The sequence below is a fragment of the Microcebus murinus genome, chromosome 12 (genome assembly GCF_040939455.1).
Source record: "Microcebus murinus isolate Inina chromosome 12, M.murinus_Inina_mat1.0, whole genome shotgun sequence".
NCBI lineage: Eukaryota > Metazoa > Chordata > Mammalia > Primates > Cheirogaleidae > Microcebus > Microcebus murinus.
Genome location: NC_134115.1, coordinates 32,945,182 through 32,972,861, shown reverse-complemented (window position 1 = coordinate 32,972,861; position 27,680 = coordinate 32,945,182). Strand labels below are relative to the sequence as shown.

At 39.5% G+C, this 27,680-nt stretch overlaps 1 protein-coding gene across 1 annotated transcript in view; it reads left to right on the top strand.

Annotated features, from left to right (window-relative positions):
• Nucleotides 1-27,680, top strand: part of GLIS3 (GLIS family zinc finger 3) — a 438,302-nt gene that overhangs the window by 299,922 nt on the left and 110,700 nt on the right. The window lies entirely within an intron of this gene.

The window sequence follows — 27,680 nt, the reverse complement described above, 5'->3', positions numbered from 1 at the left end:
AAATGCTAACACACTTACGGTGTTATGTGAGCAATAAGTGTCCTAGCACACTTTTCTGAACAAAAGCCCTGGTAGCACAGATCATGTCTATTTCTCAGTGGTTTCCTGGTAGCAAACACATGCCACTCAAGACAGCAGCCACTGCTACCCGGAGTGAGAAGGGTAAGATGTGAGTCAGCTCCTTTTCTCCAACTCTGGAAGGGCAGCAAAACAGTCCTGCATTCTGAAGCGTAGTAGGATTTGATTGCTGGAGCAAATGTCATTTAAATATAAGACGATCCTTTTCAAAGAAATACTATTACAGACTTAAGTGTAAGTACACCAAATAGAGCAGTTACTGTGGTGTGCCAACCAGATAACCATATGCCTGTCATGCTACAGTGTTTCGTGTGCCCCGTAGGTTAGTGTATGGTGTTTAGACCGAGTTGTGGCACCAATACAGCCCTCGAATGTCAGTTGTGCGTGTGTCTTGATTGTGTGATAACTCTGCTTTCATTTCCCCTTCTCTGTTCTTCTCGCAGACCTGTTATAACTTTCCCCAAATGGTTTACTTAGAATTTTCTCATTTCTGATGAATTCCATTTTTAGGTGTAAGGGATGACTGCGTGGAAACCAGATAATGCCTTTTTTTTTTTTTTAAGGCTGAATTAGTTTCACCTAGACCCAGTACAGGCTGCTTTTTGTCATGGGCACCATTAAAACACAAAATAGAATTCAGCCTCAAGTTCCTTCTGATGTAAGTGACATTAGGTAGAAAGTGTCTTCATGTGGATGGGAAGGGTCTAAAATGAGCCCCAGAGTTTCTTCAATTTGAGAGAGGTAGCATGGCTACCTTGCCTTGGCTCGCTATCCTTTGGTGGTGATGGATATCATAAGTCTTGCACCTCCCTCTCTCTTTTCTTCCCTCCCATCCTTTTATACTTTCCCCTAGAAGTCCAAAGTCATATTGCAGGGCAAATATAGCTAATTTTTTACCCCTGAACCTACTTGGAACTCATTACTTGACTTTGGGAATACTCACCCTCTCAGCCTTCTCTCTTCCATTGCCAGTTTCTCACCAGAGTGTTTACTTGGTTAAATGTCTCGGAAATTTAGAAGAAATTGAACTGTGTTTAGTGGAGTGAAGGTTTTGTGTGTATGATTGAAATGATCTCAGGTTTTGCTCTCCCAGAAAATCCTGCATCACCTTGCTGGAGGACCGAGCTTCTCAGCCTCAGCATTACTGATATTTTCAGCCAGGGAATTCCTTGTTGTGGGGGGCTGTTCTGTGCATTGCAGGGTGTTTAGCAGCATCCGGGTCTCCCCCCACTAGATGGTAGTAGTGTCCCCCCACACTCAGTTGTGACAACTGTAAATGTCTGCAGACACTGACACATGTTCTCTGGGGACTGAAATCACCCCCGATTGAGAATTACTGCTCAACCTAGGGTGATGTAACACTGGTGGTCTCTTACATCTCCATTGTTGAAGATGGCTCTGGCAAAATTCTGGATTGATACAATAATAATTTCTTCTCCAAATAATGCATTTGTTTGCCCAAAATGGCTAGAAAAGAAAAAAAAATTGCATTTTGGACTTGATGTCCCAGAAATTGCCAGAGTTTTCTGTCAAAGAAGAGTCGAAATGATTCATCTTAGAAGAACTGTAAGATTAAATTGCTTTTGAGTTTTTCCACCATCAAAAAATCTTGTTTATGAGCATTTTAATCCCAAATCTTCACCAGCGTCAGTGAAACAGCAAGGGTTTTGTTTACTCTCCTCTTTAGGAAATCTCTGAGTTTAAGCAGAAGGATCTGTGCCAGATATTTGGTGATTATGTGGTGTACCAGCTCTCAAAACCACCCTTAATAATTGTTTTCAAATTACCTTATGTGCCAGACTTTTGCACTTAGGCAGAGACGAAAGTTAAAACTAAATTACTGACTTCCTGATTGTGTGTGAATGTAGTACATTTTATTCACTTGGAATACAAAACAACTGTACAATTCTAAATAAAAGATTTTATCATAGTTAGCATTTATCCACCAAATTGCAAGACTTGTCCTGAAACAGGAAATAACAGAATCAATTTAAAGCCCCTTATCTAGCTTTCTTCTCTAAAAGTGTACTCTGAAAATGCCTCTTGTTGAATTTTACTTAATTTCTGGACGGAGGTGCTGGACTGCCTAACTTTCCTGTCATCGGAGTGACTCTGAAAGCAACCATTTAGGACTTCTGCTAAGGCAGGCATGGAACCCAAAAACAAGGGGCCCAAGTTATTTTGGTTAATTCATATACAACAAGCTGAGTCCTTCACAGTGGTTCTGTTTGGCTGGCAGGACAAGATCTTTAGAAGAATCAAAGAGCTATCCTGGGCTTTTGGAAGCTTGAGCACAGCTAAAAGTGCCATTTGCTATAAACAACAATCACTTCATGGTCCATAGTCCTGACATCTCTGCTTGCACAGAATTGATCCTGATTACCTGATATCAGTTCTGATCAAGTCAGCAGATAGCTATGTATTTGATGTGTGCAAGACCAAAAGAAGATCTACTTTGGGTGGAAACAGTGGGCATTAATAAATCCTTTCCCCAGACCCATTCTTTGGAGATAATTTCCTGCCAGGTATAGAGAGTATAGCACAAGGTTTGCTCACTTTTGAACTTCTGCATTTCTAACCTAATGTGAATTCTAGCCTAATGTGAATTCCAAGCAACCTTTTATTCAAAGAAAGAATAATAGACTGAAAAAGAGATTGATATTTCAGCCTTCTGAGTCTTCACTTTGTGCTGACAAATTAATCGTCTCTTTTACCTTTTTTGAACAGTGAGGCTCATTGTTCAGTTTGCCAGGTCATATGCATTTCATTACACTACACCTTGGTGACAAAGGAAACAAGGGTAAAAATGAACCTAGAGATGAGTCAAGTGTTTGGCTTTAGTTCGGTGACTCAAACTTGGACACGTCATTGGTACTGACAGTCACTTCAGTAACACAATGGAAAAAAACAGCAAGCTTTGCTGATGGAGCCTGGCACATTTTTCCAAGGGATGTTTTGTCTCTAGATGCTGTGGAGTCATATTTAAATTTGCTCACTCACTCATATTTAAATTTTACCTAGACAGCCCAGTCTAAACCCCAATGGATGCAGTAACTGCCTGGATGTAGCAAATGTATTTGGTAATTCAGACTTTCTTTCCTAGAATTAAAGATTGAATTTCTTTTAGGAATAATAATGGAATGTTTTATTTCTTGATCTATGGTGGTGTAATAATTAACTGAGTTGTACACCATCATTTGAGTGGTTTCCTGGATATAGTACTTAAATTAAAAAATTTATTTTAGAAAGAATAATGATGAAATTGACAAGAATAATGAAACGTTATTAAGGGGGAGAAAGCTTACTTATGGGAAAAAAGTACCTTAGTGAGCTTTCTAATATGATTTGTGTAGTTTAATCAAATATCTTCCAAATATACCTCTATTAAGCATTTTTATAGGAGAAGCATTTTTATCACACAGAAATGTATTTTTCATATATACATATAGTTAGTTTCATTTTGTGATGCTGAAAATGCTATCACCTTAAAAAATCCTTCTTTGTTGCTTAACTGATAAGTTTTCTGTCTTATTTAATTAGACTACAATGGATATGGAGACAAGTGCTATTAGACGACCTATCATCAGCACCAGAAATCTAAGCATTTACCATTATCTCCACTGTCCCAATCAGTTAGAAGAACTTTGAAAGCCAGTAAAGGGGAAGCTCCATCCTGAATATCACAATGCTCCTGCTACATGATAAAATCATATTGTCAAGGTCTTGACCCCCTTATACCACTGATAGTGGATTTGAAATTCCAATCTTGAAACCTCTTAAGTTGTAACCCAGAGATCTCAAGAACCCACATCATATTTTAGCCCACACATTCAGAAAAATCATATAAACTTAGATTTATGGAAAGACAGGGATAAGGAAGTTAATCCAAGTTCATGGAAAATATAATTATAGTTTTTAAAGATAATGGTTTACAGGGTTTTTGTTTTCAAACAGCAAAGCAATATTTGCTTGCAACAATGTGCAAAGTGTTTTCCTCACCTCCTGAACCCCGTTGCGCTACCCCTGAAAATAGTGTTCAGAGTTTGGTGCATGTCCTTCCTCACGCTCTTTATGGTTATAGAAACATACAAACATATACACATATGTGATTTTGTCCTTATGAAAAATGGGATCATACTATGCATATTTCTCATGACACGCTTTTCTCTTTCAGTAGTATAATATGTATAATATGAACATCTCCCCAGGTCAATTCTAGCTCTAACACATTCCTCTTGATAGCTGCATCACAGTCTGTTGATATTAATGTATTATAACTGGGGATTCAAGCATGTGTCCTGCATTTCTGCCCTTACAACAAATGAAGTAGTAAATATGCTGGGATATTTATTCTTTGTACTAATACTGGTATTTCAATAGGATAAAGAATTTTTAAAGAGAAGTGGATTTAAAAAGCTATTTTCAGGTGCACACACTAAGTGAAAATGAGCTAGCCAGGTGCAAGCAGATAGAGCTGTCTACTGGACTTCTCTACTGAATGCCCAAGAAGAATTACACATACTGTATCAATTTTGTGCCTGATTGAGGATTCCCCAAAATGTCATTTTTTTTTTTTTACAGGAAGTAGATTGTACGTTCTCTGGGGTAGGGGTGGGAACAAGGATTACCTGTATATAAACATGGGGATTTTCACTGGGGTGATGAGAATGTTTTAGAACTGGAGAGAGTTGCACACCTCAGTAAATTTACTAAAATCACTAAATTTCTCTTTTAAATTGGTGACTTTTATGGTATATAAATTATACCTCAGTAAAGTTGTTTAAAGAGGTAAATTTTTAAAGCAGTTCCTGTGAAATCTTTTTTATATCAATTAGCATTTTCTGGAAAAAAATAAGCATTGCTTCAATAAAGTTGATTTTAGCCCACCAACACCTGTTTGATTTATTACAGTCTCAGAATTCTTGGAATTTGCTCAATAATTTTGCTCAATAATTTTTTGCATTTAATTGAATGTACTTTTTTGCTCCTGCCAATTGCAGTATCATTTCCCAGAATGGCATCCAAGGATGTATTTCATACTCTTTGTTCTCCCCAGTCCTCTCCATTTCCTGGAGTCCAAATAACCAACCCAGAGTGGGAGAGGGAGTTGGTGGCCAGTAGCTCTAGGTCGTCACCTGGTACGTCTACAGATTATCTTTGCTGGATAAGAAATGTGCTGCCCACTGCAAAGGCTAGAAGCATAGGTGGTCTGGAAGTAGCATCTTCTGGCTACTCCTTCCACAGCAATGGCCTCCTCCATTCACACGTTTGCTCAGTTGCTTAGGGAGCTGAAATTTTTCCACAGACCTTTTACAGCTCTCCTCTAGACTCATGATGATTAAGACATAGGGTTTGAGTCAAAGTTACAAAGCAATGGATTATAGCAATGGAATTAGGAAAGAGGTAGGGTGAAGGATACTGGTGTTTTTTGACTGCCTATTGTGTACATTTAAACATCATAAAAACTTCCTATGATCTTCATTTTTGAACATGAAAACTGTCAAACTGTGGTCTTTAGAGTATTTTGTTTTGCTAATTATTTTTAGCTTGTCCAAGATTATACAATTGGCAGTTAGCAGAAGTAGGATTAGAATAGGATTATTTGTATCTGACTTCAAAGAGGCAACAATACCTTTAGCTCTGTACCCTGCTGGAAGTTCTTAGTTCAGGAAAATTTCTTGTCTTTTTACAGTAACCTTCATTATTCACACCTTTTGAAGTTGAAGCACCATAATTTAAAAAGCATCACCTCACACTCATGTCCTGCTGCCCAGAAACTCTGAAAATACAAGGGCCTTGACATTGTCTATTATAAATTATTTTACCTGATACCTTTTGTGAAGACAAAATATGAAAAGATTCTGTTTCTCTTTCTTGTTCTTTTAAAATATTCCAGCATGTCAGGCAAGGTATGTTCTAGATATAGGCAACTTTAGAAATATGGAAACCTCATCTGTTGGAGAATAATTGATCCCTGTTTTCTGCCTGATGATATTTCTGGCTAGTCATCTTCAGAACATCAGATTTAATTAAATGTAGTAACTAATTAAAGTACAGTGTGTGATTGAATTCCTGGGAAATTAGAAAAAGAAAATTTCAGATAATAAGTAGAATTCTCTTCATATGTTCCTTTTTTTTTTTTTTTTTTTGGTAACTTCTTGACCTTTTGTCAAATGCAGTGCAAAGAAAATGTAATTAATGCAAGTGTGTTTTGTACGCCCCGTAATAGATTTTTCCATTGAAACATAACCTTTATAAGATGCTTCCGTTATTACTGGCTGTCAGGTGAAAATTAAATGAGCTTTCTCTGAGCTTCAGATTTATCTTTCTGTCTACAAAAGGCTATGTGAGAGACAGAGGAGATACATGCATTTACTGATGATTCTGTAAATTAGTGCCATCAATCTGTGGTAAACATAATACATCCTCTCCCTGAAGCTAATAGCTGGGCCCGCAGTGATTCTTTGCAGCCCAGCACTCTCTCTCTGTCTATTTGGAAAGTACCTCCAGCCACCAGGAACTTCTTCCAGTTAGTGGGCTGATGCCCTTGTTTGCTTAAAATGCATATGGCAGCCTGAAGCAGTTCCTGCACCCTCACAGATTGGAAAAAGTGTCGGGTTTACCAGTGGAATAGAGTGCATGGTTCATTGCAGCTTCATGGCAATAAGATTCAGAAAACTGACTTAAGAGTAAGGGAAGGCACTTCTGTGCACTCTCTGAAGAGTTTGTTCTTTATTCTTTCTGTACAAGGAAAGTTGTCTCCAAGAGCCTCGACCCTACCCCAGCCTCACAATAAGATGACTGATCTGGGTTGGCAAAGACACCCAGCCTTTGCTACCTTTGCTTTAACTGCATTTCTTTTTCTTTCCTTTTTTTTTTTTTTTTTTTTTTTTTTTTTTTTTTGGTGAGACAGGGTCTTGCTCTGCGTCTTGGGCTGGAGTACAATGACACAATCATAACTCACTGCGATATCAAACTCGTGGGCTCAAGCAATCCTGCTGCCTCAGCCTCCCGAGTAGCTGGGACTGCAGGCGTGCTCTACCATGTCCAGCTAATTTTTCTATTTATTTAGTAGAGACGGGGTCTCACTCTTGCTCAGGCTGGTCTCAAACTCCTGGCCTTACCTGGCGTATCTAAACCTGAGCAACAAAGCAGAAGTTAACTCTTAAATGACCCCCATGGTTGTCGGTGTTAAACTTAGGGTCAGGGACAAGGCCTCCATTATTCATTGCTCCTCATACTTGCTTCCAGTGTTAGAGGGTGGTCCCAGTGAGCACAGAGCTGACTCTGGCTGAGTCACCAGGATTTGGAGACAGGAACCCACTTGGCTGAGCACGAAGAAGTTTTCATTTTCTTGTGATAGCTCAGCCTTTACAGGGGTGCAAAGTTTGCCCCAACTTATTAGGAGAAGAAAATGGCACATCTCCAGCAGGGCCAGGGACAGCGGGAGGGGAGCAGTCCTCACTTGGGTATTCCAGCACAGTCTCTCTGCCAGCTTTGTTCAGAGCTCCAGAAGTGCAGGGGATGTGTGAACATGTCGAATTAATGAAAAACAAAGTTAAACATTTCGGAACCTGCAAAAGGGTTCAATTCCAGAAATGAGCAAAGGTTTGGGAAGAGCCTTATTTTTTTTTTAGTGAGGTTTATTCATCCTCTGTAGACACAAAAATAAGTCTTTCAAAGAACATGCATATTTGAGGCACTTGGCAACATGCAGTCTCTGGCAACCTCTCCCTTATTTATACCATGTAATTATACTTGCCTTTATATGTGTGTCCTTTTCATTATTGAGCCTAACATGGTCTTTTGTCAAATTCCAGTTATTGATTAGCACTGGCAACTCTGAAATGTGGCTTTTTTATACATCAATAAATCTCTTTCCCCCCTTCTTAAATCACAGCAGATCTTGTTGGACATTTGGGGAGAAAACAACTTAAAATTCACATCCAGATCTTGGCCGCCAATTCAGGACTTTGTTACTAAGCCATTTGCCAAGTTTTTAGCTTACTCCTCCCAGTAAGTGCAGGGTTCGGGGATGGGGGGGATCCCTGTTGCTAGAGTGAAAACCAAGTGACATCATTAGCACTCAACTGAATCTGTGACTCCCATGAAATTCTGGCCTTCATGTGTCCCCCTCTCTTCCTTACTTCTCCCCTCTTCACTGCTCCTCAGCCCATCCTGTAATCTCTTCTCAAATGAAAAGCAAACAAAAAACTGCTCAACGGCATGACATCAGTGACAAACTATGAGCCTACAGATTTGTTTGAATAAATAAAAGTAAACAACCAAAGACTTGGCCCTTTTTCAAGAGATTTAATGTTTTTGTCAGACGTGTACTCACAGTGTTAATTTTCATTAGGAAACTGGCGCTCCCCTTTAAAAGGGGAAAATTAATATTGCTGGGGAAGAAACCAGTGAGGCATAAGCAGCAGGTATTTCTAGCCTCCCTATATCATTAACAAAAAGTATCGTTGTGTTTAAAGTGGCACCAAGAAAATTTTGTTGCAGTCAGCTATTCTAAACTCCGTTCTATTTGGGGTCGAGTCTTTTTAGGAAGAAGAGGACAAAAGTTCTTTTCTTTGGTAATGCCGTTTTCATAGTTCATGTTTATATCAAGATACGCTGAGGTCATATCTAATTTTTTATTGGAGAAATTTCCATCAGTTCATGTATTACATGGTACCCTTCAGCCTGAAAGAGTTAATGCCATTTTTCATGATGCTTGATTGGCAGTCACTAAAAATCCCATTCTTCTGAAATTAATAGATTTGATCTTACCTTTGTCTGACTGTGCACAGATTTGCATGTAGATTCACTAAACCTGCCAAGTCTAGCAAATGGTTAGTAACTATTCTCAATATGGGTGAGCCCACAAAGTACCGTTTCAGAACGGGACACTGTTTTCCTCCCAGGAAGTTTCCTTCTTCCTATTGAATGTTGGCAACCTTGATTTTGGAATATTTTTGCATTTACAATCAAGAAACTTTCAAAGAATGTTATTCTGACTGGCTTACTAAGGACCTGTGATTTATGGCATGTTTAATTCCACCCGACTTCCATTGGGTGGTTGCATGGAGAGAACATGTAATATATTCGGATTTTGTCAAAGCAGGAGAATAGCATATTTTTGTCACATATCAGATTCAAGCCTGTATTCTAAGCATTTATTCATTTTACTTGTTTATTTTTTTTATAACACCAGAATGAATCAGTACATGGGTTTCTGTGACCTGTGTCACTTATGGGATACTGTTTCCACATCTTCTGGGGTCAGAAGGCCATTATAAACCATACAACAAGAGCACAGTGGGTTCTGATGAGCCATTTACTTTCTTGTAATGCAAGAGCCTATTTAGGGTGATCCTTGTGCTGCTGTCAGAGCAATGAGGGTCAGCAGTTGTGGTGACAAATTAGTTTTGACAAGCTTAATGACCCCAAAGAAGAAAAGTCTGTGGCTCTGATAGCAACTGGGGAATAATTGGTGAGCTCAGCCAAATGGGGAATGTGTTAAAATTCCCCAATTCTTTATGGCAGGCCAATTACACCATTCAGCAAAGGGGTGGAAGGTTGCCATCACTTCTTTAGCCTTACAAAAGCATCAGCAGGCTATATTTCAATCAATTGAATTTGGTTTGGCGGGGACATCAGGACATTGAAAGAAACAACTGGATCTTTCAAACTATGTCCGTACGAGAAACTTGGGCAAAGAGCAAAGCAAGAATTTTTGTAAGGCCGCAGTGGCCAGTGCTGACCTCACTATTGGTGGGTTCTCTTGGTGTACCAAGGTTTAGCTTTCCCTCATCTGACCAGGATGGGTAGGCCTTGTGACCAAGTGCAGGTTCATTAGAGTGCATGAAAAATAAATGCTTATCAATTATCAGTCCACCAAAACATAATCTTGGCATTACTTTATTCAACAAACAAATTATTGAACAACTGTGTGCCAGAACCATTCTGGGTTCCAGAGAACAGTGAACAAAGCAAGAGAAGACCCCTGCCTGCATGGAAACTACATTCTAATGGGTGGTACAGTTCACAGACAAAAAAATAAATAAACCCAGGCAATTCCAGATGGTGGCCAGGGCTATAGACAATTAAACAGGGAATGTGGTAGATGTATTACTATGCATCTGCCGTAACAAAGTACCACACAAACTGGGTGGCTTCACTAACAGAAATTGATCATCTCACAGTTCTGAAGGTTAGAAGTCCAAAATCAAGGCATTGGCAGGGTTGGTTCCTTCTGAGGGCTGTGAGAAAAGGATCTGTTCCAGGCTTTTCTCTTTGGCTTGTAGATGGCTGTCTTTATATTCACATGATGTTTTCTCTGTATTTTCACATCATTTCCCCTCTATGTGTGTCTCTGTGTCCAAATTTCCTTTTTCTCTAAGGAGACCAGGCATACTGGATTATAGTCCACCCTGGTGACCTTATTTTAACTTGATTACCTCTGGAAAGACCCTATTTCCAAATATCCCATAGCATGAAGTCCCGGGGGTAGGATTTCAACATATGCATCTGGGGGAACACAGTTCAACTCATAATAGCAGATAGGCCACCTCAAAGTGGTCAGAGACATCTTAGAGGAAGTGATCATGGAGTTGAGACCTAAGGAGAAGAAACCATCTTGAGAAGAGCCAGAGGCAGAGTGTTTGGGTGACGAAGAGACTGTAAGAGACCCTGAGGTGGGAAGGGCATTACATGTCTTAGGAAGAGTAGCCAGAGTGCTTGTCAGGACGAGGGAAGGGATTTTGTCAGAGATGTAGCAGAGACCAGATCACATGGGATTTGTTGGCCAACTGCAAAGAGGTATTTGGGTTTTATTCTGAGTGCTGTAAAGAAGCCAGTGGAGCATTTTAGTCAGAGGAGTTGTACGTTCTGATTTTAAAGCCATCTTAGTCCTTTCAGGCTGCTATAACAAAATATCACAGAATGGATGGTTTCTAAACAACAGAAATGTATTTCCCACAGTTCTGGAGGCTGAGAAGTCCAACATCAAGGTGCTGGCACACTCTGTGTCTGGCAAGTTCCTGCTTCCTTGTTGATAGACAGCATCTTCTCCCTGTGCCTTCATGTGATGGAAAGAGCTAGCCACCACTCTGGAGTTTCCTTACTAAGAGCACCAATCCCACCCATGGGGACTCTGCCCTTATGACCTAATCACCTCCCAAGGGCCCTGCCTCCTAAAACCATCACCTTGGGAGTTAGGATTTCAGCATATAAATTCCGTAGGGACACAAACATTCAGACCACAGCAAAAGCCCAGACTTACAGAGTGCCTACTGAAAACAAAGAAATGTGTCAAGGGCAGAGAAGGGATTAAGGATTTCCTGCAATCTTTACTTTAGCCCAACCCGGACCTCTCGTATCTTACCAACAAGGACTTCTTGTTGCTCTCTTGCACCTTCCTCCCACGGCACGTTGTCTGCCTTTCCACCTCTAGGCTTTGACCAATATTATTTCTTCTAGGTGGGTTTCCCTAAGCACCTCCTCTGCACATTGAACTCCATTTATACTTTGACACCCACCTCAAAAGTTATTTCCTGTATTGTATTGTCCCAGATTCACATCTTTACTTGTGCCTTTTATTATATCACATTGTATTTCATTTTTTTGTTTACATACCCACCTAGCCAAATGCTAAGTGAGCTTTCTGAGGGCAAGGACTCCATTCCATTCATCTTCTACACTGAGGTTCTACGCAGCATCCAGCCCAGAGTAGAAATCCAACACCTGTTTATTCAGTGAATGACTAAATGAAGTATAAGGTTGGGTCCTACACTTAAGAAGAGAATCCGATTAAGAACTCTCAGACTAGCAGGGTAGAGTGGAGAGAATGAGGGGCTTTGCAGGCACACCAGTCTAACTCCAATCCCAACTAGCATTGCTAAACTTCTTTGAGTGTCCATTTCTTCACTAGTAAAATGAGCCTAATTATTCATGACTTTCTCTTTTAGGATAGATTTAGCAAAGTTTTGTGATTTCATCTGGCCCATGGCCTAGCATAGACATACTAGATGCTCAGTAAAATGGTGTATTCTTTCTCTACCCCCCTTCCCCCCAACATCAGAAAGCCTTATTGTTATTACACATGGGGGAAAAGCACATGAAGACTCAGGAAAACTCTGAATTGACTAGTTGTTCACTTAAGGGACTGGGAGTTGTATATGGCAGACATTTGCCTCTGAAACACATTTCCAGGAAACCAAGAGAGTGGAAGGCAATGTTGCAACACTCTGGTGGAAAATCAGTCCAGGGGAGAGTGGGGTGGGATGACTGTGGGAGTCAGTCACCGCTTTCCATTACCAATCAGCTCTTTATAAAGTACTTTAAGAGTGTAACATTTGCCACCATGGAATTCCCATACCGAAGGTATGATTCATTAACTGGGATAATCCCTTTGTTTGGAGCCTTGTTTCCCCTTCCTAAGAGGCTGCCTGATTTGCAACATGGGCACTTCAGGCAAAACATTTTGCTCAATCTGGCAGTATCTACAGTGTGTGTCTTTGTGTGGATCTGAACGGTTGATACAAATGCTTAATTTTTAAGACAAAAAGGAAGACATTAAGAAGCTCTTTCCTTTGTGCATCTGAGCTGGACTGGGAACGAGAGTTAAAGAAACCTCACCAAGAAGTCTGTTGGTGCTAAGATTTCTTTGTCTGTGTTTCAGAGTCGTGGTATACGTATTTGCCTAATAGCAAGGTTTTAAATATGGCTTCTATTTAAAATCACTGTTCTCTAGTGTTGCCTCTGGGATGAGGATCTAATTTTCTATGTCAGTACTGCCCTGGTGGTATATCCTTAGGGCTGCTTGATAAGTCCCCTGGTTGACAAGTTTGCAATATGCAAATGCCATCTCTGCGTTCATCTTGCAACTCCCTGTAGTTTGAGTCTTTGTTCCTTCTGCACGCACAGGCTCAGTCCTTCTCCTCACTGCCACCTCAATAGCAACTTTTAAAATCTTCTTTTAAATGTGCTAATTATAAAGGTGAAAGCAAAGACATTAATTGGCTAGGCAGCCAAACCGGGGAAGTGTTATTCAATCCAAATACATTGATTACTGCATAAACAAGAACAGGTTTAATGTGTAGGCAGTGTAAAACACTCTCAGGAAAGGGCTCCAAACCCACTGCTTGATGATTATTTTATCCTGCTTTTCCATTTGAGACCCCTAGGCCACACCTTCAAAGAAGGAACAGATATATACTGTAGATATGGAGCCACTTTGAGATTTTCCTCCCATTCCGCGGCACTGCGGGAGGCAGGTGGCTTAGAGGCCTAGTAAAGATTTTTCAGGTTTTCGTTCCAACTGCTTATGCCACGCTGGGAGTTCCAGGGCAAGTTCTCCGGGATGGAGCTCGTAGACAAGTTGCCAGGGAAGATGTGGGGGCTTAATCAGTTTGTGACTGCAAGTGTAGATTGTTTCTTGTGATTGATGTGCCTGAGAGCCGAGGCAGACACCTGGCCTTTCTAGGAAGCTCTCCACACGTCGGTGAAGCTGCCGAAGAGAAAAAGCCAGATAAAGACCAAACATCCAACGTTGTTAAAAGCCTGGTCAACTCTCTCATGTATAAGGCTTTTTCTGTAATGGAATTACTGTTTGGGGATTATTCAAAGTTGGCTCAAGGAAGAAGCTACTTTGGTAACGAAAGGAGGGGGAAAAATACAACTGTTCCGTGGGATCAAAAGGGAAAAATCCCTCTCTGTGTAATGTCTTTTGGTGCATCCTAAAGCTAGGGGGTTGGATCCAGTGTGTTTGAGTTACTCAAGAATGGGCTGAGAATCAGAATGTCCCTAAACCCTTTGGCTTTCTGGGAAAGGCCTTTATGTGACAGGCCAAGAATATTCCGCTTGAGGCTTGGGTCTCCGCAGAATTAGACAAAGGGCATCAAAGCCTGTTCCATGGTGATCTGAAGGCGTCTGTCCAGGACGTTTCTGTTGATTTGGACACCATCTAAGTCTCAAACTCATGGCAGTTGGTTGTAACATTTTAATAGCCAGCCTGGGTTTTTGGCAGGCTTTTGTTTAGTTTATTTTTCTCAAAGCTTGAGACTTAAGGAATTGAAATTTGAGAGCATCACTGTGTCTTGGAACTTGAAATGTGAAAAGCTATTGGAAATGATTTTTTTTTCTTTCAGCTGGTGCTGAAGAATGAAATTCAACTTTTATAAAAGACTATTAGGTAATGTAACTAGAACAGTTTTTTTCACAAACAGTGTAAGCAGGTAGTTTGATAGAGTTAAAGAAGGTTTTGTCTTATTTGTTTGTTTTTGTTTTGCAAAATCTGGAGAATGTCAATGTAGTAGGAAATATTCATGAAGACAGCAGACTATGGTGTTGTCCTAGCCAATGGCTTGTGTGCATATAACTACTTCATTTAGGTTCCTTTCTTTCCCATGATTGTCATTAAAGGAAAACTTCTCTTTGTTGGTTATATTCACACCTTTCTCTCCCTAGATTTTGCCTCTTTATGGTCTATCTCTTAGGCAATCAAACTTAACATGAGAATTTCTGAAGAGCTTGATATATTCCATCGCTGAATGAACAGTCTATCCATATCTGTAATTTTTTAATTATTATTCCCCATGGCTTTTGAATCCCTAAATGCTGGGAGAGAAAATTAATCTGACATTTTGGTACTTTTTATGCTTAGCTCTTTACAACCCTATTTGGTAAGAATCTGTTCCAAGATCCTGGAAGCATCTTGGATATTTCCTGTTCTTTAATCCAGTGCCAACCATAACTACTGCTCATGACCCCTCTTTCATTGGTATGATGTTTTTAAGTTTGTAAAATATCGTATATATTATGTCTTTGAGCTTCACAATAGTCTCGTGAAACAGGCCATTCATTCTTAGTGGCAGAAATTCCTTCTCAGGCACCGTGCCGCCTCCATCCTATCTTCCATGGAATTCAAGTTCAGGGATTGTTTTGTTTGTTTTTCTCTCTGTCTTCTCTCTTAATAAATAAATATACAAACAAACAGATAGAAAAGATCTGTAGCTGAGTTAGGAAACCTGGCTTGAATTGTCTTCCTTTATTCTTTAAGTACGAAATGACCTTCCACGTTCCATTTAAAGCCTAAAAGAGGCAGAATGCCACGTGTCCTCATGGGTACAGGGACTCAAGACGGAAAGACCTGACTTTCTCTCGCCGTCTTTCCTCGCTACTACTCTGAGAGGCCATGCTTTCGAGACCTCTCTCTGGTTTATAGCTCCGTTTCCTGAGTCATCTTCATTAGGCACAGCTGCTAACTTCAGCCGTTCATGCTCTGTCTCCCCAGCCTGCCCCTTGTCCCCTCCACATCGCCAATTTCTCTTGCTTTTGCAGAACTTCTGCTCACCAGGTGGGTCTTTTTGAGCTTTCACATCTCTCTTTTATTTATTTATTTTTACCCACAGGCTTATTCCATGTGCACCATTGTCTGAATTGTCATGCATTTTGGATTTAATTCCAGATCGTCAAAGGCATGTTTTCAGCTGAACAAACCAAATGAAGTAAAAAAGCTTCATCCCCCCTTTTACTTTATTCTCATTACCCATCCCAGCGGGGAGGATGAGTAAAGAATGCATCCTCTAGATCCTGAAAGAATTTCTAATATTCGTTCTTTCTCCATAAGATACAGAGCTTAATCCTTTCTTTAGACATTTTCTTTTTTTCTAAATAAACAGGGCCTAATTGGAAAAAGCTGAGAGAGCTAAGCAGAAAAGAATAGAAAACATTTACTGAGCTTGGAAGTGCATATTGAATACTGCAGGAAATTTGCATATGGATTACTTGGTGAAAAAAATAGAAACATTCTCAGCCCATTAGTTACTGTGATGGACTCCCACTGACTAAAATCCAAGTACTTTTGCCTTGTTTTCTCCAACTGTTCTTTTCTGTAATCATTTCTCTTTGACCACAGGGCAGCTATTCTGTTACTGCACTTTGTACTAACGAAAAGACAAAATCAGGAATGTAGCTGTGCCTAGAATGCAAGCAGATGACCTGTGATTTAATCCGCGAACATTGTACCATTATTTCTAAGCGTTGGTGGAAGGGTTGCCTCTTTATCTGAGGAGCTCCAAAGTCACATTTTCAGCTCCACACTTGTGTTAAGTGTGGGGATTTCTCCCTGGTGCCTCAGTTTCTCCAAATTCAAAATGGAGGGTAATGTTTAGCAGCACTAATGAAGCTGGAGGAAAACGAATGAATATTTATGAAAGTAAATTGAGTCCCTGGAATATGAGATCCCACAAAAATTCAAAGCATAATTAAGGTAGAGAGAACAGATTAGTGTTAAATATATGTGTGAAACACATTTTACATTTCCTTCCAACAAAGGCTGAATTTAATTTACTCCAAGTGAGGAGAAGAAAAAAGGGGGGAAAAAAGTGGTATTGTGAATTAGGCTTCTAAATTTAGATTTTGATATGTTGATTGGTATACTACAGACATAAAGCTACATGTTGAATTTTTCAGCAAATGCATGTGTGTGTCATGCATGTGTGTCTGCATGTGTATGAGGTAGAGGAAGGATAATGAGCGAATCTAATTATCATTGGCAGTATTCCTCCAGGAGAGCCAAGAGCAAGTACTAGCAAAAGAATTGTTATCAAAAGATATTTTAAACTACTTACTTTTAATCCATAGAAAAGTCATTAAACATGGATCAGCTCTTTGCATTGTGGTGTGAGGCAAGACCATTCATACAAAGAGATACTCGGATATTGCCTGCAGAAAACATCTATACGTTACTGTGTCATTGTTTGAGGAAACAACTCAAAGCCCCACTGTACAAAGGAATCATTGAATATTAAGAGATATGGCAGTTAGTGTAAAGAACAAAATGTCAATATGCATCGGCCCGTTTTAGGCTATCCACAATGGCTTGGAAACTGTTGGAAAGAAAGATCTGTGCAATATTGATCACGTAAATGGAAAGAAATCCTGATAGAAAGAATACCCTCTGGATGTTATTTAAAAAGACAAATATTCTTGAAAGATTTTATCATAAAAAAGATGCCCTATAGAAAATTTAAGTCCACTTTTTTCTCTGGCCAAATTCCCTTGATGCAATTGAATCTTTCATTGTAGTGTTAAAGACATGGCTAAATTTTCTGGTGAGAGGCAGAATTCACCACAGACTGTAAGCAGTACAGACCCTTGAATGCTAGAGAAACCAAGAAATGGTGACCTTTCCTCAGACCAAGAAGACATCTGTGTGAATATCTGAAGCACCTAGGTAACAATCACAATATAATTTTTTTACATGAAAAATAAACGAGATTCACATAGGGGAAACCTGTGTTAGGGTTGTCCATTATTAGGTCCTCTAGGACTTTAGTGTGGCCTAAGGACCAGCTGTGCCAGCACCACTTAGGGATTTTTTTAGAAATGTAGAATCGAAGCCCTCCCCCAGACCTGCCGAATCAGAGTCTGCTTTATAAGGAGCTCCCAAGGAGTTGAAGTCCAAGGACCACTGCCCTAGCATAGCATCTGGCATATCATTGTTCAGGTCTTATGCACTGTCTCCACGCAATAATTACCTGATAAACTCTCAGTAATTGACTTTTGATCCCTGAAAAAAATGATGATCCAGAAAGTAGCTTTGACATTTGGATAATCTGACCCATTATTATTCATCAATCACAGAATTAGTAATTTTCATGCACTGAATACCTGGCAAGTTCCAGGCACGGTGCTAGGCTCTGGAAATAGAGGATGAACAAGATAGATGTGGAACTCAGGAGAGAGTTCATTAGGCAGATGATTACTGACATCTTTATTTAATGGCAGCTGGGTAAAAAATTAGGAAGGAAAAATACAGTGTACAAAGAAAGTGCAAATTGGATGGGCCTGGTCAGGTCTGGTCCAGAAGATCGGAGAATGCCAGGCGTCCCCTGGGAGGTGCTGCCTTTTGGAGGCTTCTGGTTCAAATAGGCCAAAGTAGGCAGAAGGGCAGTGAGAGTGGATTATGATTTCCCAGTAGTGAGGTGGCGAAGAAGAAAACCAACCTTATTAAACCAACTTTTTCCCCCTAAACAAACATTTTTATTGGCCATATGATTTTATTTTTGAGGTATCAAAAGCTTACATGGTTTGCTCAAATTAGAAAAATAATAAACAGCACAAGTCCAGGGAGAATGCAAGCATAAGCTCTAATATAGGGCATTATTTCCAGACCTGCATTGTTGATTGTCTTTCTCTATATTCCCTTGGTCTGGGTGGACCTGTGGCTAGGCAGCTTCTGGTTTTCCCCCTCTCTGTCTCCATGGTTGTCTTAAGGTTCGGTCATAGTGACAGTGAGCAGCCAGCTGGGTCCCAGATCTGTCTTTACTGTGTCTTTAGCTAACCTCAAATCATCCAGAAAGGCCAGGGTGTTGTTGTTGGTTTTTTGTTTTTGTTTTTTTTTTTTTTGCCCCATGCTTTTCCCTGTGTTTCTCTCCTCTTTTCCCTGTTAAGGTTGCTTTTCCATCTCAGTCATTTCAAGTTTGAATTTGATTTGCATATCTAAACTGCTAATTATACCAATTACTTGCAGTGCTTCTGCATTCTAAAAAGAAGTCTGAAACTGACCCCTTTCATTAAAGTCAGTGTCAGTTCACCCTGAAATTTGGAGCTATGGAGACAGGTCCTTTTTTTTTTTTTCTTATAAATATATTTTTAAAAGGCCAGCTGCCAATGACCGCATTTTTCAGGTCCCAAACGCTCATGTTTCTGGTCATGTTTTTTAGTCCAGCATACATTCTTTAACTAAATACTACTCTTGAAAGATCAAAAGGAGTACTCCCTGCTTTCATTTTGTTCTTGGCTGTAGCTCATGGATTGCTTTCTTTTTCTTTCTTTCTTTTTTTCTTTCTTAATTTACAAAAAGCTTTCTTTCCTTCAGAAGAAAAAGAAGTGGCTTTGTGGATCATAAAGAGATTGTTAGCGTTTACTAATACAGTATGTTCTTAAGTTGCTTTACTACCACGTCTTTTCAGTATTGTTTACTGAGCAGCTGAAATAATTGGGCTTTGAATTTTTAGATTACTATAAAGCAAGACCTATTGTCACTTATTGCTGGGTGTAATTGTACCATATGTATTTAGTGAAGCTATTTATTCATCTCCCTGGTGGATAACTCTGTCAAAGTGAGTTATTTCTGTGTGTGCCGTTGGAATCTAGAAAACATGCATTTCATGTAGCACTTAGAAATTACAGAGGGCTTCACAAACATTATTTGTCTCCAGACCTGAGGGTATCTTCTTTAAGTTCTTCTCATCTTTTATTATTCCCCATTGTTTGTTAGAACAAGTACTGTTCATATGAGTATACAGTTATTCTGAGTGGTTTGTAAGCCCCTAGAAGAATGGTTTTAAAAAGAGAAAGAGAGGGAGGAAAGGAGAGAAAGAAAGTATTTAGAAATGAATAACTTATATTTTAATTTTTAATAACTCATTTGTCCACTGTTTAACAAATCTGCATTGGGTGCTTACTGTACAAACTACTGCATCATGAAAAGGACAAGCCTGTGTCCCTGTCCTAATGGCACTTGCATTCCATGACGACGTTATAAGGGCATATATGGAAGAGACTAAATCTAGCCTTGGACAGCGAATGCTTTTCTGAAAAACAAATGCTTCATAAGTTGTAAATATGCATAGGATTTAACCAGGTGAATGGGAGGAAAACATTTTTCCAGGCAAAGGAAATAGCTTGTGCAAATGTCCTGAGGTGAGAAAGGGCATGGTACCTTTGAGAAACTGAAGTGAGGGAATGAGGGGGAGTAAGGATGACGTTGGAGAAGTAGACAGGAGCCACATCAAGCCAGAGCTTGTGAGCCATGGTGAGGCTTTGACCTTTATCCGAGGACCAATAGGAAAGCTTTGAAGAATTTGACACAGAAGTATGATGTGATGGAATATGTCCTTTTAAGTGCCCATGAGCCCTTGGTATAGAGATATTAAATAGGCCTGGAGCTCAGAGGAGAGGTCTAACCAAGTTCAACAATAGATAGCCATGTGTCTTCTAATATGATGCAGGTTGGATTCTTTCATACAACAATGGGAAATAGTAAAGTGAACTATTTTTCTCTTTCTTGAGGAATTTTGCCTCAAATGCAATTGAAAGTGCTAAAAACAAATATTTAGACAAATAATCAATTAATCATTTATAAAAACATTTATTGACCATCTTATATGTTTTAGGCACCTATTGGATTATGGGAACTTTCCTTTCCTCTATTTAGTAAAGTTACTTTGAAGAAAGGCTTAGCTGTGTATGCACATAAGGAAGGACAAGTTTTGTCACTATTGGTAAGTTGGTAGTAAAGTCCAGGATCTTACATTTGATAAAATGAGAAGGGCTTTTGCTATAAGGTATTTTATCGTTTGGCTGAATATGCAAACAATTGAGGTCTTTCTAGAATTGTCGTGTTGGCTCTTATATTATGCCAGTATCACTTTGCATTTTTTTCTCAACAGCCCATTTCTGAGTGGCTCACAGATGCATACCATATTTTTTTCAAATTTGAGAACTGTATGTTAGTTAAAAGGAAGACTGTGCCAAGAACATAAGGCTCATAGTACTTTCTAGTCATTGCTAATGGCTGATCTCTGTGCTCAGATGTTGACGAGAATGATTGGTATAATTTAGAATAGTTGGCCCTTGTAAATTTAAATTATTAGTGTTTTTTTACTCTGTAAGGGGAATAAAAGAAAGAGTACGGCTAGATTCCTTCCAAGACATGTTTCTTTCCGTATCTCCTTGACCTCTTGAGAATTAACATTCCCTTGGAGTTGCATAGAGGGAATGCTTGGTTAAATACCTGAGCCAGAGGCCATGATTCTAGTTGGGGCTCTGCCACCTACTAGCTGTGTGACTTTGGCCTCTCTAGACCTCAATTCCCTTCACTTGTAAAATGGGAACAATAATAGTAGATATTTTGAATACTTAATGGATAAATGTTAGACATTATCATCATCATCCATTAAGATTTATTGTGTGCTAAATATTTTCCTGCCAGGATTGTTGGCTCTGTAAAATGGCAAGGCAATAAAATAAGGGAAAAAAAACATATCTTGGAAACAACTCATCTTACTCATTCTTTTACTTCTTTGGATTATAAGAAACAGTAGTTGTTTAAATTCAGTGCAAAGGCCAACTACTCTAAATAATTAGACCAATATTCCCATCAAATTAAAAATATTCGAGATGACGAAATGTCCACATCTACCCCAGACTTTACAGTTTTAGGTAGAGTTTTTCATAGACCTATCATTCTTGTTACAAATGGAGTCAAGTTCCAGAGAGAGGGGGTAGGGTGGAGGTTGCATTAAGTAGAATATTCAAGAGGATTGAGGTTATAATTCTTAGCCAAGGTATTTTCATAAGAATTATAGGGGTCAGAGTTTAGCGCATGTGTGACAGTGATTGAATATCCTATGTGTCTCAAAACCTAAAAGGTCGTCGCTGGAAAGAGTTAATGGATTTAATGACAGCCTCTTGCCCGTAAGTGAACATGTAGGAAGTAGGGCATGTGGGAAGGAGCAAGGTGTGAGAGAGATTCCCTCCATAACCGAGAAGGAAGTCATTCAGATATGGGCTAGAGTAGTTTAAAATCAGAGCAAGGAAGGAAAAGAGCAAGTGGAAAGAATGAAGGGTTTTCTGAGCACCTGCTATGTATGTGCTGGTCAGACTTGTGATGAGAGAGCCATGCAGAAACGCTCATTCACTGGAGGTGATGCATTTTGGAAGCAAGTGAGTGAGTGGTTTTGAGGAACCAGTGTGGGCTGTCACAAAAGATTGTCAGTCATAGTACTGTTGAGCTGCATTGAGTAAGCAGCACTCTGAGGTCATCCCTTTGTAATGGCCACCAGGGCTAATGCAAGATTTGGGGTCCCCTTATTTTCATATCTTCCTTTTCTAAGCAACCAATTGCAGATGACTTTTAACAAGAGGTACAGAATTTGAGCAATGCATAATGGAAATCAGTGGTTTTTGGTTGAGAAAAGCAAAGTGTCAGGAAAATATCCCTGCCACTCTCTTTCCCCCCTGTCACAGTGGTGGAAATTTTACATTTGAAAGTGAAAAGGCTTAAGATATAATTTTTTAATCCCATCTTTCCTGCCCACTTGCATTTCTTCCAAAGCTTGTCAGGGCCAGATCTGGAATAGCAAGAGCCATTAAAAATTTGGCATCTTGCACTCCATTTTTTGGAATCAACTCAGTGTGGGCCAATTTATGGTAAATTATTCTCTTAGTGTGTGAATTTCCTTTTCTCTCTTGGCAAATTCACGCTGCTTCTACACCCCTGCACACAGATCTTAAACACACACATTTATTACAAAATCTGTGTGGGATATGTGTGCAAGTGTTAAAGTGTGTGCCCATGGCTGTACCCCCAAATGCATATGCACATATTTGCACCTATGTGCCTATATGATAAGCAAATTGACTTAAACAGTTTGTCTTGGAGGTTTGTGTTGGTGTATGTATGTTAGCATACATTCTGTTGCAACCCACAAACAGTTTCTCAGTCAAGAGATGACAGAATTCAGCAATCATTTTGGGAAACACCATAGTAAATAAATATATTGCTTAGCTCTGTTAAACCAAGCATGCCAATTCTTAATAAAACTGAAGCAAGCAGTGGCAATTCTCATCTTTGTAGTCAAAGACAATTAATTACTGGGCAGCCAAGTTCACTGCCAACAGGGAAGACAGAGCCAAGATCTTTGGACAGCCCCTGTACTTTGAACAGAAACTCTGTAGCTAAGCATACTTGTAACCTGGAACATGGGATTGGAGTCTCTGCCTCCCTTTCAGAGAGATTGGCTATAGGATGGTTGACAGAGGCATGGCATCATGGGAAATTGCTTGACCTGCTCTTTGGGGATACTTTACTCAGGGCAATTCAGGGCAAAGTCACAACGATCTTTTTTCTTTGCATGAGAAACTCAGATGAGAGGCTCTTTCCTGGCATAGATGAGAGCATATTAGCTCAGCTTTTAAAGGGCAATTTAAAAGTTTCTTTTCCTTTATGTACGAAGAAGGCACACATTTATGTGCCTTGAATTATTGCTAATAACATGCTCCCAGTAGATCTGTGTGTTTAGCTCAAATTTGGAAAAGGGTGTGGTAGGAAAACAGCTCATTCACTTCATCAGTATTGCCCTACAAATTTCTCAGAACATCGATAAAGAAGTTAATGTATCACATCCATACACACACAAAAAATACAACCATATGTTGTTATTAGTGTTTTCCCCACATGATTAAATATTTAAAAAATTAAACATACATTTTACAGTAGTTCTATAGGACATTAAAATGCAGCATCTAAAACCCATAAATACATTTTATAGCTTTTGCGATGTTGACCATTTGATGTCATGAGGTGCAGTAACTAGCCCTGCCTAATTAAAAGGCCTTAATGAGCTTACTACACAAGGAAGTCTAGGAAGTCAATATGCTTTCTTACAAAGAGTTCATTCTCTCCATTTCATTTAGCATTTATTTAGCATATAATCTACGATCGCTTGACTATATGCCAAGCACTGTACCTAGTGCTGGCAATAAAAGTATTAATAGGACTCAGTACCTTGTCCTCATAAAGCTCACAGCCCAGTGGAAGAAATAAACAATCCAATTAGTGTATCTCCGTGTGTTCGCAAGGCAGTAGGCAAAGCATGGTGGTCATGTGTGGGTACAGACCCCTTGTGCTTTGGTGACAGCTGAAAGGAGGTTGACTGTCAACCTCTAAAGTACACATGTTCTTGTGGATATATATTCACAGATTGCATGAAATGCATGCTAATAAACAACAGCAACAAAAACTTACTGCTATGTTTATGTAACCCCCAGACAACCAGTTTTCCATTATTTACCCTCTCACAGAAATAATTATTTGCTTGAAATTGTAGTTTTCTGGCATCGTATTGATACAACATGAATAATCTATGATACCTTATATTTGTTGAATAGCTGGAAAGGGCCGTATGATACATCTTAAATATCAGTGTTGCCCTGTGGAATATTATTTTTCTAGTTGTGAATATAATGCCCATGATGAGGTTCCATTTGTCCTCCGATCTTTTCAATTGTTATAAACCAGACACTTAATAATTTCCATAAAAATTTAATATGGTTAAAATGTTGGCACAGAAACAACATATTTCTCTCTACATTGTCATATGGCTTCTTGAAAACAGTTTTTCCATTTTCGTTTTTTAAGGTGAACTCTCATTTATTTTGCTATTTCATTTAAAAGACTCTGTTAAGGATCAACGACTACCCTGGGCCCCAAATGTTAAAAAACAATGAATTCCCTCAAACCATTAAGAAACATGTACTACTGCCTATTCAGATGACCTTTGTTTTATACGGATTTCTTAATCAAAAACAAGAAGCACAACAAGCCAGGAAGTTGTATTTATGAGTTAGTTAATTGATTCATTTTGTACACCAGAACAACAGGGAAAAACACAGTAACTGGAATCTCTTTATTATAGTTTAGGAAAACATTACAGAAAAAAGTTTTATATTAATTCTATAAAATTTTTAATAGTTCCAGAAAATCTAGATAAATGAGTTCTGTAGGCCACTCCAGAACACTAAATTGGTTGACTCATTGAGACCAAAGTGTCATAGTCTCTTACCCCCTCAGTCTGCCCCAGCCAAACACAGGGGCAGGAAAGCTTTGATGGTTATTGTAGGAAATGCAAGTGCAAATCTGTTTAGATACTTGGAACCTTTGGAATCTCAATTTGGGTTGCACTGATTTCCCTGGAGTTAAGAGGACTCTCAGATGAACCAGGTATAACCCTATCATGACTCTAAATAATTTTCCAATAGGGCTACTATTATTCTTGGTGTAGAACCTTTGAAATGTTATAAAATCAGGTCTTACCTTTTAGCAACCAACAGAAGACAACAGAAGCTCCTGGGTCCAATGTTCTGCTATGGAGGAAGAGGGTCATTTGACTGCAAAATGAGTAAAATCACAAAGCAAGAATAAATGGAGACATGTTCTCTGTCCTTGTGGAATTATTAGGTCATTAAATATGAAATGTCCAATTTCGACTCAAAAGTACAGTTTATTACAATCTCAAACAAGAAGTAGTATAATCAATCGAAGTATGTGCCTAAACTAGGCACAACATAGTTTTGCCATCTTAATGGTAGCTTGTTTATGCCAGCAGCGAAGAAGCCTGGAGAGCGAGTGGTGGTGAAATCGAGAAAGGCGTTTTCCACAGCTTCTTGAGAATTGAATATTTTTCCATGCAAGTAGCGGTCCAAAACCTGGAAGAATTGGTAGTCAGTTGGTGCAAGGTCTGATGAATACAGCGGATGACAGAGAGTTTTCAAGTCCAGCTTCTGTAATTTGAGCAGGATTGTTTGTGCAACATGTGGTTGAGCATTGCCTCACAAGAGGATTGGCCTGTCTCTATTCACCAGTCTCGGGGCTGCTTAATCGCAGGCATACTCATCACTTGGTCCAGTTGGTTGTGGCAGACATGGCTGTAATTGACTGACTAGGTTTCATGAAGCTGTAGTGGATGATACCAGCACTGGACCACCAAACAGACACCATTAGCCTTTTTCAATGAATATTCAGTTTTGGACTACTGTGTTTCAGCACTTCATCTTTACCCAAAGATAGATATCCATCTTTACCAATTGTGCCAAATGCTTGTGATTGTCAAAAATAATTCATTTTCCATCACACTTAACAACACATTATAAAAATGGTTTACCTTTATGTTGTGACAGCAAAGAAAGGCAAGCTTTGAGATCACCAGAACAGAACTTCTCAAGCCATCGATGTACTATGTGTTTATTAGCCACATCCTTCCCAAACACTTTGTTGATATTTCAAGCTGTCTGCACTGCATTGTTTCCAGGACAGAACTCATATTCAAAAATAACACGAATTTTTTCCTTACTCGTGGTTTCACAAAAATTGCTCCAAAAAGCTTTGAAAGACAAGCACAAGCCAAAATGTGCATTTGAAAGACTACTGAAGATGTACTTTCACAATAAAAATAAATCAAGAAGTGTCAAATGAAATGTCAGAGATATCAACTGTCAAACTCAGTACTTAAGGATATCGGACATTCCATACTTAATAATGTAAATCTTAGTCTGAATGTCACAAGGAGCAGAAGGAATTCTGTTATTCAGTGTAATGGATTCATGAACTAGTTACTTTCTAAAAGCTTCTAAACGTTTGCATTGTTTTCTTTTTCTCCCTTTATGTAACACTTTCTACAAACTGATGTAGTAAATACTAAGATTAGCTGGAGCAGCCAGCACTAGTAAGAGTGCACTGGAGACAGAAACCAGAGTGGCATGGAGTGAGGAGTGAGTTTTGTGTCTGAGTGCGAAGTTGACAGAAGGAGAAACAAAATTAGATGGCCCCAGTGTGTTTCTGTACTCTTTCCGACTCTGTCCTTTTCCCCCCTCTGACCTTTCTGCTTTTTTTTTCCTGTTATTTTACTATTTACATTTTAAAATTAGATTTTATTGTTTTGTTACGGCAAGTGTATGGCTAGTGCGGGGAAATAACCAAACAGCACACTAAGTTGGAGAACAGCCTTTATTCAGCCAGCAGACCCAGCACAGCAAGGGTTATAGTTCTCTTTTCATCTTCTGATCTTCTGACTTCCCCTTCCTTGTTCGCCTCCTGCTTTTATACCTTTGGTAGGACTCAAAAAGCGTCCAATCAACAACAAGCTTTAACATCCAATCAGCAACAAGCTCTAACGTCCAATCAACAACAAGCTTTAATATCCAATTGGTAACAATGGGATTCAAAAAGTACCCAATCAGGATCACTTGAGCAGCCCGGCTTTAGGAGGAGGAGCATCCAGCCCAGCCCAGCCCAGACAGCAGACTTGGGCATACTGGGCCCCCAGCAGCGTGCTCTCCAACCAGCCCCAAGCAGCGCTGGCCCACGGGGATGCAGAGCGATGGGGAGGCGGCAAGTGGCCGCAACCCAGCACTCAACATTTTCTGTTTGTTTCAGTTTCATACCCTAAGAATGAAGCTGCCACGGTTTGGTTCATCAAAGGCAAATAAAGCCCTTTTTCAATTCTTTTATCCTTTCTCTAATTATTTTGTTTTTTATTCTTTTAAAAATCCCACCAAACTGTACATAAGTATCATTTAATGATCCCCAGAACATTGTTTCTCAAAGTGTAATCTTCAAATGCGCAACATTTACAAGTATCACCTGGGAGATTGTTAGGAATGCAGGCTCTCAGGCCCCACCCAGGCTTACTAAATCAGGGTTTGCATTTCAATAAGACCTCCAGGTGATTGACAGGCATATACAGCTGGGAAGCACTGCTCTAGAAGGAAAATTCCAGAACTAAATCCCAGCTGAATACATGTGTCAGAGTTCTCACCTTCTCAGGTGTGTAAGGTGGCCCTCAGCTGTTCCTGCAGCCATTTCTTTCTGAATCACAGGAGAAGCAGTCTTTCATTTGCACCCTTTGAAGGTATGAGCTTGATAAAAGTGGACTTGAACTCTTGGTCATACTGTGGAAGTCACCTTGATTGTATCTACCATGTTAGAAATGGTCACTGACACTCCCAGCCGTGCCTTTCATCTCTGTTGTCTTTGGGCTGTA